The sequence below is a fragment of the Mus caroli genome, chromosome 15 (genome assembly GCF_900094665.2).
Source record: "Mus caroli chromosome 15, CAROLI_EIJ_v1.1, whole genome shotgun sequence".
NCBI lineage: Eukaryota > Metazoa > Chordata > Mammalia > Rodentia > Muridae > Mus > Mus caroli.
In genome coordinates, this window is record NC_034584.1 from 25062907 (window position 1) to 25074705 (window position 11799).

An 11799-nucleotide genomic window follows, 5' to 3' on the forward strand; every position below is an offset into this window, starting at 1 on the left:
AGAGACAGCTACATCAGGCTCCTGTCAGCAAGCACTTGTTGGCATCCACAAAAGTGTCTGGGTTTGGTGATTGTATATGGGATGGATCCCTAGGTGAGTCAGTCTCTGGGTGGTCATCCACCCAGTCTCTGCTCCATACTTTGTAAGTGTGGGGGAATGCCAGGGCTAGGAAGCTGAAGTTGGTGAGCAGGGGGAGGCGGAGGGAAGAGGGAGAGGGTATTTTTCAGAGGGAAAACCAGGAAAAGGGATAACATTTGAAATGTAAATAAAGAAAATATCCAATTAAAATATAAATAAATAAATACAGATAGATAGATTCATAAAAAACTATGTCTTGTTAGCATTTAAACTTATTTGCTCGCATTTGAATATGTGCTGGAGACTTTTATGTCACCTTGACACAAGCTAGAGTCATTTGTGGAGAGGCCTCAATTGAAACATGCCTCCAGATTTGCGTGTAGGCAAACCTATAGTGCACTTTTAAAATTATTGATTGATGTGGGAAAGCCTGGCCTATTTTAGATGGTCCTAGGATATAAAAGAAAATTACTCTGAAAGGCATGAAAACTTAGGCAGTAGCCAGTGTCCTTCTGTGGTCTCTGCTTCAGTTCCTACTCCATGTCACTGCCTTGAGCTCTCACCTGACCTCCCCCTGTTACCTGAAAATGTAAGCAAAATAAATCTTTACTTCCCCATGTTCCTTTTGACCAAGGTTTTTCTCTTTTTTTAATCACAATAGAAGCCCTAGTTAAAAATTAGGAAAATATAGTAGACATGCATATATCCTTAATTCGGTGATTCAATTAAAATATTTAACATATTTAAGTAATTTATTAAGGTTGTTACAAATATGAGTTATATTCTATCTCTATTCAAGGCTCTCTTGAAAGCTACTAGTAGTTTCCATGCTGGCTTAATTAGGTATATCATTTACTGTTTATTTGATTAGTTACATTGGATGGTTTTTATCAAGCTGCTAGTTGAGGTAAGCAAAGTTGCTATTATTTTGTGGTTGATATAAGGAAAAACATTTGAGAACTGATCCAAATGGGTCCTTTGAACATGGCTTGAGTAAAATCCAAAAACCAGGAAGGAGCAGAGAAATAAATCTCAGAGAGTGTCTATTCAAAAGTTACTACAACTCCAACTGAAAAGGGGAGATGCCAAATTCAGTCTAGGAACAGGAACACAGTGGTTTACATATATTTACTAGTAAAGCATTTTTATAGGTTGTTATGGAAACAGGAGCAGCATGTATAATACTGCCAATATAGTTAACTAGATCCCAAGGGAAAATTAGATATGATTTCACCCTTCCCCCAAACATAGTAGAAGCTCAAGCAGACAAGGTTAGGCATGATTTTTCTGTGCTTCAGTGATTTCCAACTCCACGTGAAGTGACACAGGGGAAACTGTCTACATGTTCTCGGGTTGCTTTTCCACTTTGCTGCAAGGTATGATGTTTGCTTCTTTTCACTCTAATAACTGGGAAGAAACAGGTCTTTCTTCTCTCTCAGACTCACCTATATAGAGCACAGACTGTGGAATGAGAAAAAAATAAAAAATTTGAAGGTAAATCATTCTTACAATATTAGCTATAAAATATCTTCCTAAGGAAAAGCACTGTCACAGATATGTGCTACAAAGCAATTGACAACAATGAAAAATGAAAATAAACATTTAAGAGCTGGTATCTGATAGGAATTGTAGTATTTCTGTTCAATCAAAAGATAGACATATTCACATTGACAGTAAATTTACCTTAAGGAAAATGTTTGAAAGATGAAATATATTTAAAATTAATTTTGTGTATATATTACTGAGAAGACAAAATAATAAAGTGCTAATATATACAGATAGAGGTAAATAAAAACAGAATATATATACAATCATAGATAGATAGATAGATAGATAGATAGATAGATAGATAGATAGATAGATAGATAGATATTTACACTTACACATACAGCTGTCAAAGTCATAGGTCTCTAAAACTGCCAAGGGCATGCTTCAGAGCTAATAATAAGGCTTATCTAAGTGTTTAAAGCAAAAATTGTAAATCTCATTGATAATGTGGCTCATTATTCTGTTACCAAAACAGAAATTGCTTTATTAAAACTTTAAATCTAGGAATGTAAACCTAGACGTATTAATTCAAACACCTGAGAGATATAAGCAGGAGGCTTTTTATACATTTCAGCCAAAATTGGTCCTTCTAGTGAGTTCCAGGCCATCCTGGGCTTTCTTGTAAGATCATGTTTCAAATAAATAAACAAGTTTTAGAAGTTGTTTGGCCTCCTTATATAAGATATATCTTGTCAAGTATTCTCACTTTCTTCCTAAAAAAATGGCCCTACAGTGTCAATTTCCCAAGTATTTAACACTAAAGCAAGAACCTAAGTTCCTTGTAATATTATGAGTGAATCTTTATACAAAACAATCATTGCAGATATAATGACAGAGTTTACATAACTGTTTCTCAAATCATTCTACACTCAATACATAATCACAGTAACAGAGCAATGAAGAAAATTTATTAATTTATACATAGCCACATTAGTGGGAATTAATAGTTTTATAAAAGATTCTTCTTCCCTATCTCTTAAAAAATATTGAATATTTGTGTTCAGCTCACTTATTTTTTAGTCAAGTAGAGACTCCCATCTTCCTAAGTCAGTTAACCTAATAGTCCCTCACAAATATGCTCACCGATGTTTACTCGGTGATTCTAAATCCCATCATATTGATTAACCATGGAGAAAGCATGTTGAATTCTAAGCAGATATACATTTGTTTCAGCTTGTCTATCCTTTTGTTTGGGGTTTTATTTATGTCTGTTTTGATTTAAACCTCCTTTGCTCATTTATAGTAAAAAGAAAAAAAATCCTCCTTGGGCTCACAGTATCCCATTATTTTCTCAACTTCACAGAATATTTTATATAAATAGAAAACAGAATAGAAGCAGAGGTCAGGCTTTAATTAGAACTACTTCTACAACTAGTTGAGTTGCTTTTGTTGCTTCTGCAAACAGCTGGGACTCAGTGGTAAAGTTGGATCCCTTTGCAGGTTCCTCCAAGGCCAAGTGGTAGTCTACCTGAGGTGGTGTCTGTGCTATGTAAGTCTGAATAGCTTTTCCAATAGCTGGGGTCCAATGAGCAATTAATCACATCCACCAAACCCCCTCTTTCCTTCTTTCTGTAGGCATTTTCATAATACTAGACAGCTAAGTAGAGTCATTTTTACACTATTTAACACACACACACACATACATGCGCACATGCACACATATACACAAAGATCTCAACAAGTAGCATAATTAGAATAAAACAATATACCAGGCTGATATAAGAAAATAGAACTCATAATTTTTTATTACTTTTATTTTTCACAGTCCAGAATTTGACCCTCTCCCACAGAATTTGGTCCCCACTCCCACAGTTCATCTCTTGAACATCCTCTTGGAGACCGAGGGAGGAGAAATCGGATGAGTTAAGTGCTTGTTCTGCACTGAGACTGAATTACCAACACTGTTGCTTAAGTGCATGTACTTTCTGAATTCAACAGGCTCCTTCCAATATTCAGTCATCTGAGAATTCAACAATCTGTAAAGCTTGTCCACCTCTCTGCTTTGTACCTCAAGTTTGGGAAGAGTGAAGTGATGGGAAACTATGCCTTCTGACCTATCATTTAAAGTCTTGTTGAGTATTGCAGGGACAATAATGAAAAAGCAGTCCTGAGTGCATTCATCACAGTAGCTGTGATGATGCTATTTTAAATTCTAAAGATGTTTTTGATTCACTTAGACACCTATGTTCTGTTGAACACATTAGCCTTGTGAAACACAGACAGGTGAGATAAGGGTTTTCAAAGTGTGAAACATGAATATAGAATGTAAAATCATAGGCATAAAAATAAGAGAACTTCTAAGCTGAGGAGAAGGGCAACCCTGTTGGAGGACCTAGTCTGGACCCCCAAGATCTCTTAGACACTGGACCACCAACCAGGCAGCATACACCAGTTGATATGAGGCCCACAACACATATACAGCAGAGGACTGCCAGGTCTGGTTTCAGTCAGAGAAGATGCAACTAAATCCTCAAGAGACTGGAGGTCCCAGGAAATGGAGAGTCCTGGTGGAGTGGGGGTTGGGGGTGGGGACATCCTGTGGAGATGACAGGGGTGGGAGGGTGAGATATGGGATGTGGAACAGTCAGAGAGAGGACTGGGGGGGGGATAAAATCTGGAGTATAAAAATAGATTAAATAAAACAAAAAATTAGCTAACTTCTGAAACAGAATAAATAAAAAGAGGGAGCAGAGACAAGTGGTCCGATGTGCTGACATCTCTTGGTGGGATTGAGAAGCAGGCTAATGGCAAAACAGTAATATTCTCCAGGCTTCTGTACCTGATGTGACTGTTGTGGAGTAGGAGGGAGGAGTGAAGTTTCTTGAGGAGTAGAAAGTAAAAAGACCTTGGTTAAGCTCTTCAGAACCTGTGAGAGCTTGATACCACATACCACTGAATGGAAGCCACAAGGCATTTGTCTCTGAAGGTCCCTATCAACTGAAGAAACAGTGCACCCTCCCCACTCCAGATGAACATCATCTAATCTTGGAATAAAGCAAGAAGAGGAGAAGGGCATTTACCAATGGTATCCTTTCTTCATGTTGGCCAAGGATAATGCATCTTGCCTTTGGATTACCATTTGTACCATTCCCTATCTGGCTCTAAGATTTTCAAAATACGCTAAACTCTTACATGGGTTCTACTGAGTTTGTAGCTTGATAGTGTTGCATTGGGAACTTTAGGTGTCCTAACTCATTCTCTTTACACCATTTGTGCCTCCTGCCCACTACCCTCTTTCCTTGAAGCCCCCTTCCACCACTACTGTAGTCCTATATTAGTTTATTAATTTCTATAGGTTTGTGTGTGTGTGTGTTTGTGTGTGTGAGTGCTAAATATTGAAAACATACTTTAGACTCTTAAATGTCTTCTTCTGAGAGTTGTCTGTTCATCTCCATGATCTAATTTTTTAATTAGGCTATTTGGTTTCTTGGTGTTTAGTCTCTGAGGGTTTCTTTTTTGCATATTTTAGATACCAACTGTCTGCCAAATGTTTAGCTGTGAAGACTTTTACCCATTAGATAGGCAGTCTTTTCACTTGAATTTTGATGCCTTTGCTGTAGAGAATCTCCTTAGTATGTGAGGTCCCATTTGCCAACTGTTAGAGTGCCTCTGTTCCTAGATCCTGTTTAAAAGCCCTATCCTATTCCTCGGAGTACAACTGTAATCCCTAATTTCTACTTTGACAGATTCAGGATATCTTCTTATTTTGAGGTCCCTGACATTTAAATTTGGAATATACATATATACAGCACACACATACACACACACATTATATATAAAATGATTAGCAACAGAAAGAGACAGACACAAAGAAACAGAGACAAAGAAATAAGGAAATAAGTACCAGGTTTTAGTCCACCTATATCTATGTATAGATAACAGTCTAGTTAGCCTAGTACCATTTGGTGATGTTAATATCTTTTCTCCAATGTATGTCTTTGGTCACTTTGTCAACAATCTTGTGGATACAGAGGCATCTGCTGTTACTACATAACCTCAGTTCTATTCCACAGCAAAGTGTCGTTCTTAGAATGAGGTCATTTTTGTTGCCTAGTGTAACCTGAAATATGGGTGCTGATGCCTCTGGCCGCTTTGTGACTTTGCATGTGTTACTGATATGCATGCTTTTATAAGTAACGTGATCTTTCTCCCCTGTTTTAATATCCCTTCTATTAATCTACGTTTTTAAATTAGGTCTTCTGTTAATCCGACAAAAGTTTGTGAACTCTGTTAACCGTTTAAATGAGCAGAACCAAATCTTTTGTTTCATTATAATATTTGTGCTACTTTGTAATATTTGCTGTTCTTGCCTTTTTGTTGTTTGTTTGTTTTGTTTTTCTTTTTGGCTTCAACACTGACTTTTACTATCTGTTCTGGGAGTTTTGTTCATTCTTGTTTTTCCAAGAAAGGCTGTTAATTCAGTGATTCAGTCATCAATATGAGATCTCTCCAATTATTTTTTATTCAGGCTCTTTATGTCTTCATGTGTCATATAGTCTTTGGAATGGGTCTTTGTTTATTTAGGGACTTTATCATTAGAATTGTCTTCATTGTGCCCCATAGAGTTTAATGTGGTGTGTGTGTGTGTGTGTGTGTGTGTGTGTGTGTGTGTGTAAGATGCTTGGATCCTGCTTTGTTTCATCCACTAAGTTTGTGTGTGTGTGAGTGTATGAATTTTCTCTCTTTTCATTTCTTTCTTGCCAGCCCCTAGAGAATGAAAGGAGTTCCTAGTTTCTCACCAGTCATAGAAAGCACTGGCCCAATATAATTAAATCTTGTAAGCACTACCAGTGCTGAGCCCATGCATCACCTGCCACTGTCAGTGGGGACCCCTGTCGGATGCTATCAGCACTGACCCGAAATTCTGACTCCATACTAGCTGCCTTCCTCAGTTTACCTTGTGCTGTCAAAGTTGGCCTTGTACAATTCTGAAATATTATTAGTCTCCATGATTTTGTGTACTCCTCTAGTCTCAGGGGTTTACTTATCTCATGCTCAGTTAGTGGTGCTATTAAGAGAGGTTTAGGAGGTGTGGCCTTGCAGAAAGAAAAGCAGGTCACTGGGAGCTGACTTTGGAGGCCTAAGTACTAATTCTATTTCTAGTCCCCCCTGCATTGTGCTTGCATCTCAGGACGTGAGCAATATGTTTCTTCTCTAGCTCTCATTCTTCCTGCTGTCTTGCTCCACGATGATGCATGTTAATCCTCTGGAACCATTAGCTCAAATACATTCTTTCTTTCATGACTTGCATCGGTAAGTATGCTTTATTACAGTAATAGAAAAGTAACTAATACAGTTTGGAGTAGTGGACAGCAGTTAGAACACCGAATCAGTGCTAAACATTGACAAGAATATAATACTAACATATGCCTTGATAAATCCTAACTAGAAGAAGGTGAGCCATTTCTCATTACATCATGACTAATGAAAATCAAATCATGTAGTTTCTCAATATTTGATTGCCATGTTGCAAATTTTGTTTTCAGAGGATAAAGTGATATTTCAGCGAAAAAGCATTTGCCATTGAAATGGGAAAACCAGGGTCTCTGGGACCCATGCAAAACACATGTAATAGCATAAATCTATAATTCTAGCATGCCTATGGTAGAGTAAAAGAGGATACAGGAGAATTCCCTGAGATTTATGGGCCACATATCCTGATGCATACATAATATACTATGCACACACACACACACACACACTCATGCACACACACATAGATGCACTTGCACACACACACAGACACATGGACACGCACATACACACACACTCACACACTCATACGTGTATGTTTATGAAACATTGCTATCAATCTTTAAAGTTAAAACCACAAATTAAAGTGAATAAAAACTTACAATTACAAAGATTCTTTTCTCCTTTTAATATATCAAAGAAATTAAAATTAGTAAATGATTACTGGACACAAATTGTCCACAACTCCAAGAACACTTCCTCCTTCTTTCTCTTACTGGACTTTTATTCATAAATGAATGAAGAGAAAGCTTTCAGCTCTACAATATTAGAGGCAATGTTTCTAGCACTCCTGGCTTTAACTCAGTATAAACACCACAAAGCTATAATACCTTTGTAGAACTCACTCACACACAAGTGCATTCATGAGCTAATCAATTCAGTTAATTGTCTAATAAATGGAACATGCAAAATAATCACATTGAACCTGGCAGTCTAGTAAAAGAAATCATGAACAGTCTAGATATTTGCAAGAATTTCAGACACATTGACACACTATGATATTCATTACATGCCTATGGAGCTAGACAATTATAGACTACATCATAATTCTTCTGATAAAGCTACACAGCATACCAAACTAACAATATTTAAAAATAATTAAGATGCTAGTGTTCTAGTTTTACATACCTTTGGAATTAAGTTAATTACTCCAGATTACCCAAACATCACTAACATCTTAAATCTTTTTAAAACTTAGTAATTATAATTATTACAGATTGCAAAGCAAAAATAATTTTGAAAAATCAGTGCATAGTACAAGTTCAATTATTTAAATGAGTCTAAGAAACTATGATTTGACCACTGCTCAGTAATTAAGTATTGAAATAAAGTTTGCCCTAATGACGGAATATGACAAAAATAAAATAGTAATGAATACTAATTGTTCTAATCATTACAAGAAATGCTGGGTCTAAAGTCTGTAGAAACAAAACGGTCAGGCCTGGTGTGCATAGCTATATTTCCAGAACTCCAAAAGGTAAGGCAGGAGGATCACCCATCAGTTCAAGGGCAGCATTGGACTGAAGAGTAAGACTTTATTGAATGAAAGAAAGAAAGAAAGAAAGAAAGAAGAGAGAGGAAGAAAGGGAGGAAGAAGGAGGAGAGAAAGAAGGAAGGAAGGAAGGAAGGAAGGAAGGAAGGAAGGAAGGGAGGGAGGGAGGGAGGGAGGAAGGAAGGAAGGAAAAAGGAAGTATAAACACTGAACTTCTAATCATATAGTAGCAACTTAATGTTGAACAATATTTTTTTCATTTTTGAAATTTTATTACTTAAAAGAGTGATATGTAAATTAATAGACACTTTAATTAAAATATCATTGTATCACTTTCCCTTCCTTTTTCTCCATCATTCCCCTCCCATATCCCCTCTCCCCACCTCCTCTATGCCCCCCACCTTTAAACTGATAGCCACTTTACTTTGATTATCATTGTTACATATGGACATAATTATAATTCAAAAATACAAATAGAACCTGCTAAGTTCTATTTTGTTTTTTGTAAGTGTATATGGTTTCAATGATGGCCATTTTATATTGATAATCAGTTGGGAGCACCCACCAATCATTATTATTTGTCTGTACTGTTTGTGTTTTGATGCTAACATTTCCATTGATAATGCCATGTTCTCAGCCTTTGTATAAAGTCATTGGTTCACAGATGACCTCCTGGTGTCTTGAATCTTACACTGTTCCCTGAACTATAGATGCAGCAGCTGTGGTACAGGTGTATCTATTTGGGCATGGCTCCCACAATTTGATGGACTCTGCATTGTGTCTAGTAAAGAGAGGTTTCATTGAAGAGGGCAGTAGCCACATTCATCTGTGGCATATAGATAAGTTTTAGAATGCAGTAAAGAATCATGCTGGCCTCGCAAAGTGGTGGAAATAGATGCGTTTCAGGGTCTATAAGTGTAATTTCTCCAAACATTATGCATATCTTATCATTTTAATAGTTTGTTGCTACATTGGAGCTGCAGCTTGGTAGAGCCATTTAATTGTTTCCAACCCCTGAAGGTCCATGGTACTTTTTTGAAGCATAGAAACTAGATCACTGAGAAGAGACTTTCAAGCCAAATCCAGTTTGATTCATGTGGCCTAAATGTGTGGTATATTTAGCAAAAGAGGCCCATCCTCAAACCCTAAGGAGCAACCAAGGCCTATATCAATAATCTCTGTTGATTTGGGAATCTCTTGAACTGTTTTAGTGAATAATTTAAAAGATTTATTTTGCCTAATACTAGAGGTCTTGCTTGTCTACAGTCCTTACAGGAGCATTGTTAGTGCAAGTAGCTTAACTTTCTTAAGGTATAAATATATTATGTGATATACATGTAAATGTATATGTATATATGTCTGTTAGTGTGTGTTTATAAACACTCTTGGCTATTTTGATAGTGTGCCTATAAACATTCCAGAGTATGTATCTATAAAATAGTATATTTAGAATTTGGGCATAGGCCAAGGCATTATATAGCTGAATAATATGAAGATATATTTTTAGCTTTATGAAAAAAATTTATACTGATTTCCAGATTCAATGCTACAACTTATTTTTCCACCAACAGTGAATGGGGGAGGGGGGCATCCAATTTCTCCACAATTTCATTAGAACTTGTTGTCAGGGTTTTTCCCATGTGATGCCATGAGCTTTTAATAAAATTCAACATGCTTTTATGATAAAAGTCCTAGAGATTATAGGCCTAGAGGAAACATACTAGGACTATCTATGAAACTACAAAACTACAGCCATTATCCTAAAGGGACAAAAAGTCAAATCAGTCTCATTAAACTCAGGAGTGAGACAGAACTCCCACCATTCCCTATCTTTTTTGATATAGTTCTGGAAAAATTAGCAGTAGCAAGAAAGAGAAGGAAGATAAAGTGATACAGATAGGAAATAAATCTGTATGTTCAGAGAATATAAAATTATACACATAAATAAATAATTTCCAACAAGAACTTCTGGAAACAATTTTTTAATGTCAGCAAATTTGTAGGGTACAAAATCAACTTACAAAAAATTATTTGCTATATATCAACAAAAAGAAATACACTGAAAATGAGATTACATACACACTTCTGTTGACAACAAAACATAATGGAGTAAACATAATGAAGGAGGTGAAAGACCTCTAGAAAAGAATTCTCAAAACTCTGGAGAAAGATTGGAAAAGACACTAGAAAATTAAAACACAACCTATCCTAGGTAGAACTAATATTGTAGAAATGATTATTTTACCAAAAGCAACTTGGATTCAATAGAATCCCAATCAAAATACTCACCAAATTCTTCTCAGAAATAGAAACTAAATATCAAAATTCACATGGAACCCAAAGAGATCCAAATACACAAGGCAGTCCTCAGGAGGAAAAAGGAACAATACTGAACAGATTGCCATTCCAGACTTCAAGGTATATTATAGGACTATAGTTAAAAAAAATTTAAGGTACATGCACAATATCAGACATGCAAACTAATGAAATAAAGTAGAAAACTCAAGGTGAGTACTTATAGCTACAGCCATCTGATATTTAACAAAGAGGTAAAAATATAATACACTGGGGAAAAGACAGCATCTTCAATGAGTTATTTTGGGAATACTGGACGTTCACATGCAGAAGTGTGAAATTAGAACCATATAAATCACTCAGTACAGAAAAAAATTAGCACAAAGGTTGTCAAATACCTCATCTTGCAACCCGAGACACTAAAACTGCTAGAAAAAAAAATTAGTACCTAACAAGATAAAGTGATAGGGAAGGACTTTCCGAATAAGACTCCATTTACCCAGGAACTAAGGATAGCAATCAAATTGTGGAGCATCCTAAAGCCAACAGGCTTCTATACAGCTCTGTAAGCAATAAACAAGTGAAGAAGAAACACACAGAATAGGAAACATCACTGTCAGATGCACATCTGACAGAGGATTTACTTTCAGAATACACAAATGAACTAAAAATAACAGTGTCACAGATTTTAAAAAATGATCTAATTAAAAATAGCTGAGGGTCTAAACAGGAAGTCTTCAAGAGAAGAAATAAAATTGCTAAGAAACACCTGAAAAACTATTCGTCATTCTTAGCAATTAGGAAGATGCAAATTAAAACAACATTGAGATCTCATCTCACTCCAGTCAGAATGGCTAAGAACAACAGCCTATTCATTCTTGAAACAAGAATGATATGACTTGTGGAGCCCTAATTAAGTTTTGCCATCTCAATGAAATTTCTCAGTAAAAGACAGTAACAGCATGAAAAGCATAAATGAAATTTATAAATAACCCTCTTTGTCACATCTTAATTGAGAATTTTTCTTCAGTTTCAAAAGATAAGTCTGTGAAAGTGGGGGAAAGGTGATAGGCAGGCTAGCATGTCTCTAGAGCAGTAGCTGGGAGCCTACATCTGATCCACAAGTTAGAAAG